This window comes from Etheostoma spectabile, unplaced genomic scaffold, assembly GCF_008692095.1.
Source record: "Etheostoma spectabile isolate EspeVRDwgs_2016 unplaced genomic scaffold, UIUC_Espe_1.0 scaffold00018778, whole genome shotgun sequence".
Lineage (NCBI taxonomy): Eukaryota > Metazoa > Chordata > Actinopteri > Perciformes > Percidae > Etheostoma > Etheostoma spectabile.
In genome coordinates, this window is record NW_022604457.1 from 6,324 (window position 1) to 24,972 (window position 18,649).

At 41.6% G+C, this 18,649-nt stretch overlaps 5 non-coding genes across 5 annotated transcripts; 2 read left to right on the top strand and 3 right to left on the bottom strand.

Annotated features, from left to right (window-relative positions):
• Nucleotides 1-1,032: 1,032 nt before the first annotated feature.
• On the bottom strand, nt 1,033-1,248 carry LOC116681980 (small nucleolar RNA U3). Its single transcript, XR_004330170.1, has one exon. It is a non-coding gene; the product is annotated as a small nucleolar RNA U3 (small nucleolar RNA).
• A 1,405-nt stretch (nt 1,249-2,653) lies between these two features.
• Nucleotides 2,654-2,869, bottom strand: LOC116681979 (small nucleolar RNA U3). The gene has a single exon (XR_004330169.1). It is a non-coding gene; the product is annotated as a small nucleolar RNA U3 (small nucleolar RNA).
• A 2,979-nt stretch (nt 2,870-5,848) lies between these two features.
• Nucleotides 5,849-5,921, top strand: trnar-ccu (transfer RNA arginine (anticodon CCU)). Its single transcript has one exon. It is a non-coding gene; the product is annotated as a tRNA-Arg (tRNA).
• A 5,387-nt stretch (nt 5,922-11,308) lies between these two features.
• On the top strand, nt 11,309-11,381 carry trnav-aac (transfer RNA valine (anticodon AAC)). The gene has a single exon. It is a non-coding gene; the product is annotated as a tRNA-Val (tRNA).
• Nucleotides 11,382-17,923: 6,542 nt separating this feature from the next.
• On the bottom strand, nt 17,924-17,995 carry trnaw-cca (transfer RNA tryptophan (anticodon CCA)). Its single transcript has one exon. It is a non-coding gene; the product is annotated as a tRNA-Trp (tRNA).
• Nucleotides 17,996-18,649: the final 654 nt, after the last annotated feature.

Below are 18,649 nucleotides of genomic sequence, written 5' to 3' on the forward strand. Positions count from 1 at the left end.
TGCAGCGGATGCGAGGACATTAGCACCGGTGCGACCTAGAGGAGCTAACAGCTAACAGACGCTACTAGCACCGACTAGCTCTGGTCACTGCTGTTGTCTGAAAAACAACAGACGGGGTCACGGGACATAATGTTGCGTTTACTGGTAAACTGGTAAACTTGAGACTGACGTATAACCGACTGCTATCTGTGAGTTTTCCTCAAGCTACTCTGTCCTCTGGGACTGTCTACATCTAGAAAATAAGCTGCACATGGTGCAGTGAACTACTCTGACTGGCTCATGAGCAGACGGCTTACGGAGCGGGAGATTGGCTTTGCAAAAACCCGGAGCGTTCTATGAAATGACGCTTTATAAAAAATAATCGCTCGATCACGCAAATTTGATCGTGGGAAGTCCAAATCGTGATCGCGATTAAAATTCGATTAATTGTGCAGCCCTAGTCTTAGGTGCCTCAAGGGGCGGTAACCCACGGACACCCTGGTGGACACCAGTGGTCATGAAGCCGTCCGACTGAAGAAGTCCTTCCGGGATATGTTATCCCAGCGGACTCTGGAGGCAGTGGCAAGGTACCGACGGGCCCAAAGGACTGCAGCCTCTGTCGTGACAGAGGTAAAGCAAGGGAGACGTTCAGAGAAGATATGGAGAAGGACTTTCGATCAGCACCAAGGTGCTTCTGGAAAACTGTTCGCCATCTCAGGAGAGAGAAGCGGGGAATCATCCAAGCTGTGTACAGTAAGGATGGGACGTTGTTGACCTCAATTGAGGAAGTACTAGAGCGGTGGAAGGAGCACTTTGAGGAACTCCTAAATCCAGCTGACATGGTCTCTGTGGTAGAGGCAGAGGTGAAGGATAATGGGGGATTGTCGTCAATTTCCCTGATGGAGGTCGCTGAGGTAACCCTTAGCTCTTTAGAGTAACATTGTCCAACATGGACAAGATAAATACTTAAGATTGGCAATAACTGTAGCTAAGTAAATAGCTTAGCATGTTTCATTATGTTTATTCACATTAGTTTTCCACACATCTACTAATGCCACTCAGATCATATTCCCTTCCTCAATATTCCATAAAGAAGCAAAGAATGATCATCAATGACAGAGAGCATACGAAGTGAATCATTACTCTCTGTCAGCTTCACGCTCAGAAAGGAATATCACGAATCATCATCGCGGTCTGCGAGACCAAACACTTTAGAAACACATTCCTCAAGTCAGAAACTCTAGAAATGATCCCTGAAAGTATAGTCTTGTTTAGACGGGGGGGGGGGGGGGGGGGGGGGGGGAAACTGCATCTCATTCACTGCAGAGTGATTGTCACTCAGGGTTCAGAGGGACAGAAGCTAATCGTTACGTGCTCCAGATTATGGTAGCTTCAATGTTACATAAATAAGCCAGACAGAGTGTCCCTCATCTGGTGATAGAACCCTGATTCCCCCCCGTCCTGTTGGCTCAGAGCTTCACAGACTCAGTCCACAGGTACTAATTAGTTTGAGACGTTGTAATCACTGAGTTGTGGTTGTGATGGAAAATGAACCAGAATAAAAAACAAGTACACGAGTGAATGTTGCACTACACGCTTGCAGCTGTCATTCTGTTCATGGAAATGTCAATCTACACATTTGTGAATATTTTTTCTGTGACTTCACATTCAGAATACCGGTGTGTGAATATTTTCTACGAGTGCAAATTACAAATTCAGATTTTTTCTACAAGCTCTCGTGTTTTTTTCATTGTGTGACATCAAATTAAGATCACACGTGTGTATTTTTACAAGTGCAAATTTTATTTTTACAAGTGCAAATTTAAATATATAAATTCAGATTTTTTGTTCTGCAAGCTCTCACCTTTTGCCCCATATTCCCTTCATATGAGTCAGAGCCAGCAGCACTAAGGAAGAGCAGCCTCTCCTACGGCGAGTGGTGGCAACCCACGGGGAAACTTTGGTTTCCAGTCAGTTCCAGTAGTACAGGTGAGAAAGTGGTAGATAAAACGAGGACTGTGGGTCGGCGTTGTTGGTACGTTATTGGAATAAATCCAACATATCCAACGCCATCACCCAGACATGCCAATCACTGGAACGAGACAAAAAAACTGTCCAACGTCTCCTCCCTACAGTGGTTAACCAGCCTTTAGATCCAAATACAAATAAGGCCAAAAAATCACTGAATCAATCAGGATTTACACGTCACCTTCAAAGCCCCGTATCCACTCGTAGAGTAACCTGGCTTCAAGTATTTGCTGTATGAACTCAAACCTCGTTCCAACATGCCATCCCGTCCACCTGGACTTCAGTGTACCGTTCCACCCCTTTTATACATGTCAATCAAACTGAGCCTGTAAAGGCCACACAGTCTGATTAGTCAAGTGGAAACACCTGTGGGAGTGGAACATGACTGTGTACAGATGGGCTTTCAAACAATGCAAATTTTTATACATGTCAAAGTAGGAAAAGCAAAGGTAGAAATAAAATTGAATCATGGTTTAACTCAGTTTACATTTTTACACTTGACATAAGGCATTAAAGTCAAGAAGGTAGGTGTTATTAACCCTTTCAAGGAACCTTATCCACCATGGCCTAAACATACTTCAAGACTGACTATAACTTAGCATATTTGGTTACCTTCACACATGTTAATTTCTACATATCTGCTCTTACCACTCAGATCATATTCCCTTCCTCAATGCTCCATTAAGAAGCAAAGAACAATCATCAATGACAGAGAGCATATGAAGTGAATCATTACTCTCTGTCAGTTTCACGCTCAGAAAGGAATATCACGAATCATCATCGTGGTCAGCGAGACCAAACACTTTAGAAACACATTCCTCAAGTCAGAAACTTTAGAAATGATCCCTGAAAGTATAGTCTTGGTTAGACTGGGGGGGGAAACTGCATCTCATTCACTGCAGAGTGATTGTCACTCAGGGTTCAGAGGGACAGAAGCTAATCATTACGTGCTCCAGATGACTCTGAGGTGAGAAAATCTATTTAGATCTTTAAGAAGACCGATATGTAGATTGAATTAGATTTTCAGTCACTGTTGTCTCAATACTTCAGTGTCAGCCTACTTATTCTCTACAATAAATGCTCCAGTCCTTTCTTTGCATTAATTGGTCTCAGAATGTTGCGGGTAACCACCACTGTTGATTATTGGGTACAAAAAGCACTCAAGATATGTATTTATATCATTTTTTTAAATGTCTCCAATTTGTTAAAAGTTAGTTTTGTTAATTTTTAGTATTTGCTAAGTCAATTCGGCGATGACGTCACACTGGGGAGCGAAGTCTCAGCCTGGCACTAGAACTACGGCGACTGACTGGGATGAGGAAGAGGAGGAAAAGCCAGCAGCCAAATAATTAACGAAATAACGAAACGGGCATATTTGTGTTAACCATGACATGTGGGACAACAATGGGACGGTTGGGTTTAGGAAGCAATAACGGCACTTCTTTTTCCCACAGCCCTCTTTTTCAGAAGCGTGGGTAGCTCAGTCGGTAGAGCATCAGACTTTTATTCTGAGGGTCCAGGGTTCAAGTCCCTGTTCAGGCGTGCAGTTGCACATTTTGCTTGATGCCATGATAAATTGTACACTTTGGCAATCCTTAACACTTTCAGACACTGTATCATTTAAGTAACATGCACAAGTCTTTAAAAAGAAATGTGACTGTTTTTCATGCAGGTTTGCATCATAACAATGCGGGTGCTATCTCTAAATGATCAATGGCCAACCTACATCCATCTTGATGGCACCCAAATCTCTGTTCTGATCTCCCTGCTTGGATGGCAAGTCATCTGGTGGATTTTTTCCGTCAAGAGGAAGCGGATCAAGAGTGAGAGTTGTTTTATTGTACCAACTAGCAGTAAAGTTTATTTGTCTGGAGCCATAAAATTGCATTAGGTTATCAACGTTTTCAGCGAAAAAGAAAACCACAGCTCAAGTCCCTGGTAAGGCAACAGCTTGATTGTGTGATATGTATGAAGTGCTCGCTATTGTCATCTGTCATGCAGGTTTGCAGGATGTTCACAGTCTGCTAGTCGCCATGATGAGTTGTGACTTTGAGCTTTTTAATTAAACTTTTTGGCCAATTTTCAACCAGTTTGTGCAATAACATTTGGTGTTGCATTGTGCAAATTATGGTCTACCCTCCTGCTGTCCAGAAGACTGTGATCATGGCAACAGCTCAATGGTCTTCATTTACTTGCACTTTAATCTGTAGTTCAGCAGATGTTTTTTTCCACAGTCATTTGCTTTTGAAGACTGGGTAGCTCAGTTGGTAGAGCATCAGACTTTTAATCTGAGGGTCCAGGCTTCAAGTCCCTGTTCAGGCGCAGAGTTGCACATTCTGCTAGAGGAGTTGTCCATTTGACATGCTTGTATGGACATGGACAAATTCAGACACTATCATATCATGTGTGTTCCATGCGGAAGTCTTTAAATAGAATTGTGACTGTTTTTCAAGCAGGTTTGTATCATAACAATGTTGCTGGTAAGTCTAAATGATCAATGGGCAACCTACATCCATCTTGCTAGCACCCACATCTCTGTACTCATCTCCCTGCTTGGATAGTATGTCCAAGGACATACCACATATGTTCTATAACCCTTTTCATTGGTTTGCTACCACTCTTAAATAATTCCTTTCATTGTATCAATCTCAGAAATAACCAAAGAATGAAAAATTCCATTCATGTGCTAGTGCGAGTATTCAACCACCTGTCACTGTATTTTTAGCAGCAGTAGTGTTTTTTGGTTTTTTAAAACACCTACCCGATGTGAGGGTTGAACTCTCAACCTTCAGATTATAAGACTGACGCGCTGCCTACTGCGCCAACGAGGCTATGAAAGGCACTGCAATGGTTCGCAAAATTTCAGAAAAACTAACAATTTGGTCGTCAATCTTAATAAAAACAATGTATGTGGAAACCTATGTACTCACACAAAGGCTAAGATCAACACTAGATGCTTTGTCATGACCCCATGAAAAGGGGAGACAAAAGACTGTGTGCAAAGGTTGTATACATGTATGCAAGGTGTATGCATGGATGAGTGTGAGGTATGGTGTCAGTGATTTTTGCTGGACAGTGTAAAACTAACAAAGATGAGGGGGAGAGGTGCTGGACTGAGAGACCTCTAGGGCAATCACAGATGCACAACCAATAATAAAACACTACTGAGTAAATAAGTTCAGAAAATGAAGAACATTGTTCAGAAAGCTTAATGAAGCTTCATTTGACCATAACTATTAACCACCTGAACCTGGTAAAAGGTATGAGGTAGTCCTGCATAGCTAGCCAGAGATTTACCTCCTGTAGATGGTGGTCGGCATGCCAACGAGGCTTGGAAATTTGCAGATGGTGATTCAGAGGAGATGTAACAGTTTAAAGTTTAAAGTAACTTAATTTTCTAAATTGTCCGCCTACAGTGGCATCGAGAGCTCTTCTCTAATATTACCGGGTATTTAATAGCTATTCAACTTCGGAAGGTATTGTTGATTTCAGAAACAACGATAGACAGCACCATCTTATCACAACGCCCATGTTTGTGTTTCTTCAAAGTTTGCAAAAACATTCATCTGAACTCGCAAATCAATTGATGAGATTTTGGAGGTCAACGGTTCAATGTCAAGGTGACTGTGCCCTCATGTCTGTCTATCCGATTCTTGTGAATGCAATATCTCTGAACGCCTAGAGGGAAGCACTTTAAATTTGGCATACATAACCACTAGGAGTCGCGGATGAACTGATTTCGATTTTGGAGGTCAAAGGTCAAGGTTACTGTTTCATTACGTCTCCTGAACTGTATATGTATTTCTCCTGAACTGGTGATGGGGATGCTTTGAGCTGTAAAGCCTCAGTGGCCTAATGGATAAGGCAATGGCCTCCTAAGCCAGGGATTGTGGGTTCAAGTCCCATCTGGGGTGAATTTCAGCAGAGTGGCACAATGGAGCCAAAGGTTGATGGATTGAAACCATCCTCTGCTAACTCTGATTTCCATGGTGAGATGATATAACTGCTGGAAAAGTTGTTGACAGCCCATGAAAAGTGGCAAGTCATGTTCTGGCAGATAAAAAAGTTGACATCCACTGACCTGTCAGGATCCTGTAGTAATGCTGACTTTCCAGGGATGTGATTGGGCTGTTTACAGGTTTTGATCCATCGGTTGCATGGATGGGACTTCAATACCCCGGTTCTATCACCTGATCGCTGTCTTGTCTTTGTCGTTCGACGACTATTTGGGCTCACACCTTAACACACCCGAAGCATCTCAGCCTAAAATCATGCTGCACCTCAAAGGACTCTCAAGCACTCCCAGCTGTGCTTTTGCAGAAGAGCGCCTTGTTTTCTTTTAGCTTGGGAAAAGGCTTTAGCTTATGACAAGGTAAACAGATTGCACCATTGTGCTACTCATTAGTGTGTCCACTTCAGTTATGTATTGAAGCACATCCTTAGAGCTAATGGCCCTCATTTATTAACCTAACGTACGACAGGCTTCACGTGAGATTCATGAAACGTTCGTATCACACCAATCAGAGCGTAAGAATGATCGTGCATTGATAAATGCAGCGGCTAGAAACGATATGAGAATATCACGCCCCAATATATTCTCAGTTTTGAGGCCTCGCCTCTATTATTTATGACATGGCCAGACATAATCCGGCTAAGAAGCGGCACTTTTCAGAGTTGGGGATTTAAAGCCTGACATCCCAGGTGCTCTGGTGCAGCCAGATACCACCAGGCCCAGGGGAATATGCCGCCTAAGAAAAATGCAACCCTACCCGATGAGAAGAATAAACATTGTGAAAATAACGAAAATATGAATACATTAAACATATACGGGCATTGAACATATTGCTGCAGTCTCAGTCTTTGGATGGTATAGGTAGCTCCCCGTCAGACTTAATTTACTATATAATAATTTTTGAGACAGGTCCTACTGAAGCTCTAGTACTGAAGCTAGGCTCAGTCAGGATGGCCGAGCGGTCCAAGCCGCTGCGTTCAGGTCGCAGTCTCCACTGGAGGCGTGGGTTCAAATCCCACTTCTGACAACTAGTATTTTCATTTGGAACTAATGTCTAAGAGTTGATATTGGGAATAAAGAACTTAGCAGTTCTTTGTATTTAAGAGGACATGAATGTGCATGAGAAACGCAATTCCAAGTGCAGCATTTTGTGAGCATCTTTATTGTCAACACATGTAAAGTTCCTTAGGGGCCCGTAGTGGATGAAATGGTAAAACATTTGGCCCTGGATGCATAGAATTCCTGCCATATTGAGCGACAAAGTTTGGGTGTCCTGAAAAAAGGGTCTTGAACTCTATCTCGCCGACCTCTTTTTTTTACTGTTTCTTGTTATGTCACGGCAAGAAGTATTATGCTTTTGAGTCGTTTGTCCATCTCTACATCAGAATCAGAAATAAAAAAAACAGCAGACATATGCAGTCTCTGTGGCGCAATAGGTCAGCACAGTCGGCTGTTAACCGAAAGGATGGTGGTTCAAGTCCACCCAGGGATGTTTATTGCTTAAATAATCTGGATTGAGCCAACTCTAGGGTTTATCATTCTTCAGGAGACTGTAGAGCAGCCTGAAGATAACCCAAAGCCTTATGTCTATCAGAAGATACAGTTCTGGAAACCATGTACATATTAATCTTTACAGTCATCAGAGATGGGAAGTAACGAAGTACAAATACTTCGTTAACAAAATAACGAAGTACAAACACTTCATTACTGTACTCAAGTAGATTTTTCGGATATTTTTACTTTACTCTTTATTTTTTTGGCGACTTTTTACTTTTACTCCTTACATTTTACCACAATATTGGTACTTTCTACTCCCTACATTTTACAAAATTGGCTTGTTACTTTAGTTTTGTGCTAAAGGTTGTCTATCAGGTGTGATTTGGAGTCCATGTCGGAGAATAGCGCGGACACGCGCCTCACACCACGAGCAGGCGCGCACGGCACACGGAGACAAAAGTGAGAGAAAAGAAAAAGAGACGAGCTGTCTGGAGGATAATCAGCTGAGATCGTGTGCGTCTTTGAGAACTGTAAGTCATATAACTTATGTTGTCAGTTCATGTAAGCCTGTTGTTGTGTTGGTCTGTAGTTCTGGTACATTTAAAAGTTAGCTTGTTTACGTTCTTCTACTGTTGGCTAGGTTACACCTGGCTGTTGATTCGATATAATGGCGATTGTTGAACGTCCTTGCTCATTAAGTTAATGTAATTAGTAGTTGGTTTATTGTTATTATTTACTAGCATATATGATTCCTATACATTGTGTATGGTAGCCTTTACAATGTTGTTTATTTCATTTATTACCACACACACATTCATAGCAGAGCTGCCCCCCCCCCCCATGTTTATACTGATGATTGATTGTAATAAATCAACAGAGAGAAGTTGTCTCCGTCTGTGTTTTAACAGACACACCTGGGCCGAAGTTGGAAACCAGAATCAGCTTTAAATCCAGTTCTAATCTAGTCCTCACTAAATTTCAAATAATTTCCCTGGAGTTACCATTACAAAATTTAATCTAATTAAATTGGAACATACACAGACTTCTCACAAAATCACACATGAATTCATATCTTGCTACTCGGTCAGAATCTTATTAACCTGGGGCCTGTTGCACGAAACTAGGATAAGGGATTAAGCCGGGATATTCAAGTTATCCTGGATGAATTTAGCTTGGACTCGGTTGCACGAAACCAGATTGAATTAAGCCTAGCCAAGTAACCATGGAGATTTATTCTTTGCGGCTAGCCTGGTCCAGAGCAGGCTAACAGCCATGCTAAGATTAATCCTGGAGTCTCATGTGTCAAATCAGCTGCCGTCTGATCCGAAATAAATGTGTTTAACAGTTATTGCGTTGTCTTCTGCATGTGTTCTGCTTTATTTTTATTAACATGCATTAGCCTACTTGTCACTATTGTTTTCGCGAGTTTGATTTAAACCCTACTACAGCTGTTTAGATGTTAGAAATGGTTGCACTGGCACCCTGATGCGGAGTGGGACCTTTCCCGGTGGGACGGTACTATGTCGAGGCTGCCTGGCGTGCGGCCGGTGCCCGGAGCCGGTGGCAGACCTGCAAGTCCCGTCTGTGTCCACTCTCTCTGTAAAAGTAGAGATGAGCAGCGCAGCGTCCGTGGTCTCAGCTTCAGGTTTCTACAGGACGCGCTCCGAAGATTAAGTGTGACAATATTAATGTAGCGATATTCCAGATTATAATAATGGCAGACTGGTCAGAGACCAATACATTCATGATTTCATTTTCTTGTTGCTTGTCCTTCTCTAATGAAGGGTAGTTTGTGTTACTCCTTAATAAGTGGGCCTATTGTTTTTTGTTATAGCTTACATTGGTTTCATAACCTTCCTAATAAGTCTTGTTGTGGAAGTTTCTGTTCAGCGAGGGAGGAATTTTTGAATGAAGAAGAGACCTTGTTGAAACAAAAATAAAGACAGGCTGCAGACTGGATTAAAAGTTTGGATATTCGGTGAAAGAGTTTAATTATTTTCTCGAGAGAACAATCAAACAAAATGACGAGAATGGCAGTTCACAATGAAACAGAGTAACAAGTGACACCACACATTCTGGTAAATACAATCAGTAATACACTTCTTTATATGCAGTGCCCCCAGAGGAAAACCAACCCTTGTTTGGAAACCAGTTTAATCTCAAACATAACAATCAGTGGACCTCAGGCAGACAGTTGGAGCTCTTACGTATTTCTGAATCTGTCCCTCGTGTGTCCAAGTGTCTTGACCGGTCATTCTATCTTAGCTAAAAAAGGACATCTTGTCTCTTGGATAGGCTCTGGTCTCGACCTGGGACCTGCTATGATAAACACCGTTCTAGGCAACTGTTTCTGTCAGGCTCCACGTCATCTATCCTTGGTGGGAAAATGCAAAGTCATAACATATCCAGTTGTCTCCTACAAAGAGATCACACTGAGGACAGATACAGGAACCAAATACTCTGAGAGGCATTGAAGATATTATTATGAATAATTAATATGAAAATCATTGGTTAAATGTAATTTTGCCATTACAGTCTCACATCACCGGACTAATAACGTGGCCTATATACAGTACGTATGTAGTGTAGTTTACATTCATCACACCGGGAACACCACAATGCTTCTTAACCTTTTTATTTTGGCGCGGTCACTTGTCAGAAGAATAAAAAAACATGAATATTGTTTTACATATGCTCACAGCGTGTATTGAAGTCATTTACTTTTTTTTCTAGTTGTTGTCCCTTTCTGATTGTTCGGTATGAACATTAATTGTACAAAGAATTAGATATGGCTTATAGAGATTTGTGCGTGGTTGTAAAACATGTTCTCACGTTGTGAATAAGGGTTTGAAATTAAGCCTAAAGTCCGTAGGGTCCATTTCCCGAGGAACATTAGTTCCCTCTGCTCACTTTTGAGGCAAAGTAGATATTTTTACACCCCCACATATTCAGTCGGGTCCGCTATGTTGGGCTTTTTTTCTCCGTTTGATAAGAGCCGTATTTCCCTTTTTCCATATTCTTCCCCTCCTCGTTACTTTCCATTAGAAGATGCTGCTCATTGGGTGAAACATTTGGCGCATGCGTCTTCTCATCTCTGCATCAGTAAATCTGTGATCGATAACGTGGTCTATTTGAGAAAGCCGTGAACGTGCACTTATCCTGGCTATCTACCCCTGGCTTGACATAGCTCCACCTGTTCATCCTGGCTCGGCAAACGTGCAACCGATTAAGCCGCGATGAGCAGGTCACACTAAGTCAAGCCGCGCTTTATCACTTATCCTGGATATCTTTATTCTACTTTCGTGCAACAGGCCCCAGGAGTTGTGCTCTTTCCATCGCTTGAAATTATTCCCATTTAGGATCAGGAGTTCTCCTCCCATGCTGAACACAGCTTGAGCCAAGGCCCACTTTCCCGAGTGTGCTCACGCGCTAGCTCTTCCTCAAGGCCTTGTAGCATTGGTTAGCTGGTAGAAAAATCTCCCCGTCGGGGAATCAAACCCAGATCTTCCGTGTGACAAGAGGAGCTACTGTCCATTACACTAATGAGTAATGCCCAAGCTTAATATTTGGCACATCATGAAATAGGTGGCGCTAATCCAACATTCAGACCACAGTCAATGCATGTAGAAATATTTAGGTTTACTACACATTTGCTGTCATTCAAATCCATGACAAAGCATCTGTGACTGAATCTAGTTTAAAATCTCTATTTTGTAGCATTTCGAACATTTGCAGTAAAAAAAAAAAATGGTGCATTTTCCCACAAATATGCAAAATAAATGAAACTCGTCAGTTTCCGTAGTGTAGTGGTTATCACGTTCGCCTAACATGCGAAAGGTCCCCTGTTCGAAACAGGGCGGAAACACATTTCTTTGTTTGTATTGACATCGCATAATCAAACTCTGCAAAATTAAACTCTCCATAACCTTCACGGAAAAATCTCCCTGACGTGAAATCATGGCCAGGCCTACCAAAGTTTCCCCAGTGCAGTAGTCATCACATTCAGAGATTCAGGAATATCCTGTCTAAAATTGATGCAGAAAAACTAGTCCACGCATTTGTTACTTCAAAGCTGGATTACTCCAGTTCTTTATTATCAGGTTGCTTAAAAGAGTCCATAAAGATTCTTCAGCTGATCCAATATGCTGCAGCACGTGTTCTGATAGGAACCAGGAAAAGAGATCACATCTCTCCTGGTTTGGCTTCTCTGCATTGGCTTCCTGTAAAATCCAGAATAGAATTTAAAATCCTTCTTCTCACCTACAAAGCTCTTCATGTTCAAGCACCATCTTATCTTAAAGAGCTCATTGTACCTTATTACCCCACCAGAGCACTGCGCTCCCAGAATGCAGGGTTACTTGTGGTTCCTAAAGTCTCCAAAAGTAGAATGGGAGCCAGAGTGTTCAGCTATCAAGCTCCTCACCTGTGGAACCAGGTTCCCGTTTGGGTTCAGGAGGCAGACACCATCTCCACATCTAAGAGTAGGCTTAAGACTTTCCTTTTTGATGAAGCTTATAGGTAGTGCTGGCTCAGTTTTTCCTTGCCTCTTTCACCTAGTGCTTGTGTAACCCACATATAAAATGGGCAATAAATAGAATAAATACGTCCTATAAATATGTAATAAATATAATATATACGAGTGATTATACAATACATGTGATAACTATATATATAAGTATAAATAAATGCTTTATATTGACATGATCGCTTGTTAACAGAGATATAATCCAATACAAAGGCATATTGCTATTGTGGCATTAGCCTATAAAGTTTGAGTGTTACTACACCCTAGCCAATAGAGTGTTTAGGCCCGCCTCTCAGCCGTTCGCGCTACTGACTGAGACCGGAAGTGACTCCAGAAAAGCTGAATCATCGTAGCAGCATATACTTATACATTTTAAGGCTAATGTTAAGTTGTGTGACTGTTGACGTAAAGTAAATATTGTGAAACACTGGAGAGAGACTGAGGAAGGCAGGTTCAAGCTATTGAGCTGTCTTTTTGTACTGGTGAGTTTGTAATGCTCCGCTAGCTTATATGCTAATGTCCGTCATTAGGTGCCCATTGTTCTCAATGTAAACGGCGCTAGCAATTGCTGTTGCTAACTTGAGCTAACAGCTAAAGTATATTGTCTTTGTTAAATTACTACCATGGATTAAACGATAAAACAGATATATTTTTATTGTGTTACGGACTACTATCGCTATTAGTGGAGTAGCTCCGTCAAGTTGTTTTGAAATTTCGTTTAATGTCAAGTTAAATTGTTGTTTTAACCGTTGCGGCCTAGCGGCCCACATGAGCCCTGCTAACAGTCTGTTAGTGGCCTGTTAAGACACTGAAACTAGCTAGTGAATGATAATGAGGTCTGACTTTCATTCATTCATTAGGGCTATTAAGTGTATTTTGAATGTATTTCTGTGTACTTGTGTTATTTTATGTATTGTTATTAAGCACCTTAGTAATAACTATGTTTTATGGTTATGCACTTTATTCCAAAATGATAGTTATGATATATTGAGAAATTTAATATATTGTACCACTTAACTAGAAACACAATACTGTGATTAGTGATATTGATATTATTGATACAAGCCTTAGCCTACGACAGCAATGTCAACAGTGTTAGCTCTAAGGTAATTTTATGTTGACCTATTCCAATCCAATCCAATCCACTTTATTTGTATAGCACATTTTACAAACACAAAGTTACCAAAGTGCTGCACAGAAAACTCAAAAATACAAAACAATTAATGTAAAATATTGTAAAAACAAAATAAGAGCATCTGGTTTAAAAAGATAAAAAAATAGATAAAAATAATAAATACTAAAATACAATAAAACAGTAAGAGCAATCAGAGGACCACACAACTCACATGGAGTTAAAAGCCAAAGAATAAAAATGTGTCTTAAGACGAGACTTAAAACACTCAACTGTTGGGGCTGTTCGGACATGGAGGGGCAGAGCGTTCCAGAGTCTAGGTCCAGCCACAGAAAAGGCCCTGTCCCCCCGAGTTTTAAGTCTCGTCTTTGGGACCACAAGCTGGAGCTGGCTCTCTGACCTCAGTGACCGCGCCGGCCTATAAATCTGGATGAGGTCTGAGATATATGTTGGGGCCAGTCCATTCACAGCTTTAAAAACAAACAATAAAATCTTAAAATCAATCCTAAAACGTACAGGAAGCCAGTGCAATGAAGCAAGAATTGGACTTATATGAGCGCGCTTTTTAGTTCCAGTTAAAAGACGTGCTGCAGAATTTTGGACTAACTGTAAGCGTGAAAGTGCTTTGTGACTTATACCGATATAAAGTGCATTACAGTAGTCTAAACGAGAAGAAATAAAAGCATGTATAGCTTGTTCAAAACTGTTAAAAGACAAAAACGGTTTAACTTTGGCTAAAAGACGAAGATGATAAAAACTAGATTTCACAACTGCATTTATTTGTTTGTCAAGTTTAAAATCACTGTCTATTTTTACCCCAAGGTTAGTTACAACAGGATGCACAAAATCACTGAGGGGGCCCAAGTTTATCATAGAGTTAGTGGGGCCAAACTGCAAGATCTCAGTTTTACTCTCATTTAGTTTTAAAAGATTTTGGGCTAACCACGCTTTGACGTCATTTAAACAGTTTAGTAGGGGTGTCAGGGAGCTGCCTTCCTGCTTTTTGATTGGTATATAAATTTGACAATCATCAGCATAAAGATGATAGGAGATGCCATGCTTTTTAAAAACTATTCCAAGTGGAAGGAGGTACAGTGCAAAAAGAATCGGACCAAGAATAGATCCCAGGGGGACTCCACAGTTAAGAGGCACAGTTGATGAGGTAGAGTCCCCCATTTTAACAAAGAAGCATCTCCCTGAAAGATATTACTGGAACCATTTTAAGGCAGTCCCCCTAACTCCCACACAGTTTTCCAAGCGAGATAATAGAATTGTGTGGTCAACTGTGTCGAAAGCAGCAGTGAGATCTAAAAGCACTAAAATGGCTGAATCACCAGAATCCGTTATTAAAAACAGGTCATTAAAAACCTTTAAAAGTGCAGACTCAGTGCTATGAAATGCTTTAAAGCCTGACTGAAAAATATCTAAAGTGCCATGTGCCTCCAAAAAAACTGTAGCTGCATAAATACACATTTTTCCAAGATTTTTGATAAAAAAGGAAGCTTTGAAATAGGGCGATAATTTGAAACATTTGTGGAGTCAAGTCCAGCTTTCTTAATCAATGGCTCAATCACTGCTTTTTTACAAAAAGTAGGCACAACTCCAGAAGACAGGCTACTATTTATAATTTCCTCAACATGAGAGCCAATCATTTCCCATACATCCTTAAAAAGGTATGGAGAGACAGGGTCTGTGGGGGATGTGGAGGGTTTAATTTGATTGATGATCTCTGTAAGAGACGGCAGTGAAACTGGCTCAAACTGACAAAAAATAGCTGAGCAATGCATGTTTAAGGAGACGCTTAAAAAGGAGGGGAATATATTGGCTCGGATATTTGAAACTTTACTGTTAAAAAAGTCCAAAAACTTCTCACAAGTATCAGGTGACATTTCAATAGAGGTGGATTGTGGAGGGTTCAACACAGACCCAATGGTTTTAAAAAGAACACGTGGATTGTTGGCATTTTGAGAAACTATGTCTGAAAAATATTGTGTTTGTTTAGCTTTAACAATTTTTTGATAGTTTCTCCAGCTGTCCTGTAAAATCTGATAAGACACCTGCAGCCCATCCTTTTTCCACCGGCGCTCTGCCTTTCTACACTCTCGCCTGGCTGCGTGCGTGGCTTCACAGTGCCATGGCTCAGGCTTTGGTCTAGGGCGCATGGCTCTTAGCGGAGCTACAGTGTCCAAGACCTCAGAACAGGTGGACAGAAAAACGTTTGTTAGTTGCTCTGTGTCTGAGGCAGCAGAGCTGCTGTTTGCTTGCACATGAGCAGCAAAACAAGAAGAAAAACAGGTGGAGGTGTCGGGCTTAAGAGTGCGGCCATGACGCACGGGAGCGGGTGGTTTTACTAAATCGTTTAAAACAAAATCAAACATGACAGGACAATGATCCGAAAAAACAGCATCAGACACTAATACATTCTCAATAGGCAGCCCATAGGACAGTACAAGATCCAATAAATGGCCATGTATTTGTGTGGATCCTGCAACATGTTGAGTTAAATTAAAACCATCAATCAAATCTAAAAACTCTTTCGCCATAGCATTTGAAGGGCAACAAACGTGTACGTTAAAATCACCAACAATTAAAATCTTATCATAATTTGTCCTTACAACCGCAATAAAATCAGAAAAGTCTTTAATAAAGTCATGATTATGCTTTGGCGGCCGGTATATCACTGCGCACAGAACAGGATTACGCGCACCCAATTCAAAGCAACTTAGCTCAAATTAGGTAAAAGCCATCGACAATGGCTTACAATGTAAGCGACTCTTTAATATTGTGGCAATACCTCCTCCACGTCCAGTTGTACGCGGTGTGTTGATAAAAGTACACTCGAGAGGTAACAGTTCCGAAAAGGCAGTGGACTCACCCAGATTAATCCATGTTTCCGTAATAAAGAATAAATCCAATGAATGCACATCGAAGAAGTCCTTCAGAATAAACGACTTATTCATCACGGATCTTGCATTCACAAGCGCACACCTTGTTGAAGCCTGGACGAGGTTAGCTGCCGAAGCTACCCGTCTTAGCGGCTGGAGATGGCCTGGGTTCACTCCACGTAGCCGAGGTCGGCAATGCCGCACAGCAAGAAACTCATCCAGTTGACCGACAACAGGGACCAAAAAGCTGCCAGCAGGAGCAAAGATGCGCCGAGATATCAGCCGGTAAAAACAAGCGTCATATTCTTGAGGGATACCTGCGTGGGACCACGCCAAATTAGGAGAGAGTGCTAGCCAGGATTTCAGCCTGACTAGCCTGCCGCTGCGCACTCCTCTGCGCCGGCGTTTCCTAGGAAGCAGGGCCTTCAGGCGGAGCAGGTGCTCTGGTATGTCGGCCAGGTAAGAGGGACGCGACTTTGAAGATCCATTATTGTTATATTCAGCACATGAATCCAGCAAAACTTTGATATGTAAGAGCTCTGTACGATCATACGTCCGCAGAGAGTCAGTGGTCTTGATGATACTCAATAAAAACAGTATAAAACTCGTAACAGTCAGGAGAGCCAAGCGGCGAACCAGCCACGCCGGCGCCATCATGGATCACTCTCCCATTTGTTTCCTTATAGGTCAGGTTTTTTGCTCGATTCATAGTTGAGGGATCGCAGTCTGGTGGAGTCTAGACCGGCGGTGAAAATCAACAGAGAAACCCAGCAGAGCGTAGAGAAACTGGATGGCGAGCCAAGCCCACTTGATGTAGAGCCGGTTGTAGCCAGGAGGTTGCTACATAGTGTCTTTACAGCGGAGAAACTTGATCTATTACCCCTTTGGCCAAGGGGTCAGGTAGAACTGTGTGCACACTTCATTTCCTTGAAAGAGGACAAATATCCTTTTTGCGCTTAAGGAAGTGAGAACAGTGTTTTAGTAGACCCGGGTCTAATTTATTTTGATTAAATTGGACTGAACATTTATTATTTTGATACTTTGTATTTTCTTTCTACTTTTTTTTATATGGGATCCCACTTTTTCACCTTACTTCAATTGATGTATTTAATTGTTAATGTATTAATGCTACTTACCCTGTTAGTTACTGCAATTAATACATACAGTTAAACTTCTCCTGTGATGTGTGTGTTATTTCACTGTGGTAATTCAACCCTTTGGCTTCAGCAAGCAAACCTATAATCTTCTGATCTGGCCTTATTGTCAGGTAAATTTATTGGTTATTCTTATAAAAGTGGTCAGCCTTTGAGTAGCTGGTTACACTAACATACAACATTTACTCATATAAAGTGAAGAAGCTTTCATTACATGCAAATTGTGCAGCTCTTGATGGCCACAGCACTCCACCAATGTAAAGGTATAAAGTCCTTCTCCATGTCTTCTCCGAACTTCTCCCACACCCGCTGCTTTGCCTCTTCCACAGCAGAGGCTGAAGCCCTTTGGGCCCGTCGGTACCTTGCTGCTGCTAAACAAATGGCTTTCAACTGAATCTACCGTCCATTCTCTGCAGTTCATTGACAATTTTAACATTTTCCGGGACCGCAGACATCTTTTTAAAGCAGATGGACTTAGAATTCCAGTCAATTTTAACACGTAGCTCTGTAGTTTGTACATTAGGAGGTCTGTCAGTGGAGAGAGAAATGAAACCAATCGGTGGTGTCTCAGGACCTATTCATGCCTAAATGTGGAAATGTCAGAGCTGGCCAGCACCCTGAGTGGTTGGGAGGGGGTACAATGCCTTGCTTAAGGACACCTGGTAGTGCCGAGACATTCTCATTCCCGAGCTACTGCCACCCCTAAACATCTCACCCCGACGTGATTTGAACACGCAATCTTCTGATCTGGAGTCAGACACGCTACCGTTGCGCCACGAGGTCTGTTGATTAAGCATGTACACATCAACTTTCTTTGAGATTAATGCACACACACATAAACTTTCTTTAAGAATAATGCATACACACATCATCACTCTGGAAGCCCCCTAGACATAACAATAGTATCAGGCTTTTCCAGATCATGCCCTGACATTAAAGTGTAGTCATGACGTCTCTTTTAAAGTTTCTAGAAAACTGGCTGTGTGAATTAAGCGTTTTGTTACTTTCACAGTATTTATATTGCACATCAGCCTGGTTTTGAATCAAAGAAAGACACAGACATCTCCATTTTTACAATGTAGGACTTTCAAGGGATGTCTTCCATTTTTCAAAACCTGAAGCCTATTTTCCTATTTTTTGTGTCTAAGTGACTGATAGATAACAATCTTTGACACTGGTGTAGTATTAGCGAGAATGCTGCAGTCGGCAGCGGCGAAACAAGCTACAATATGAGTTAAAGAGAAAATGTCCAGCTTGTATATACTAGGATGAGCGAGTACAGCATTATCTGTATCAGTATCTGTTTACCACATGAAATATCTGTATCCGTATCCATACTCGGACTCGGCGGGGCCTAACTCGAAAGTGGTTAGATTTAACCGAAGTGGGTCGGTTTGTCTTGAAATGGGCGGGGCTTTAACCGGTATGTTATTTTAA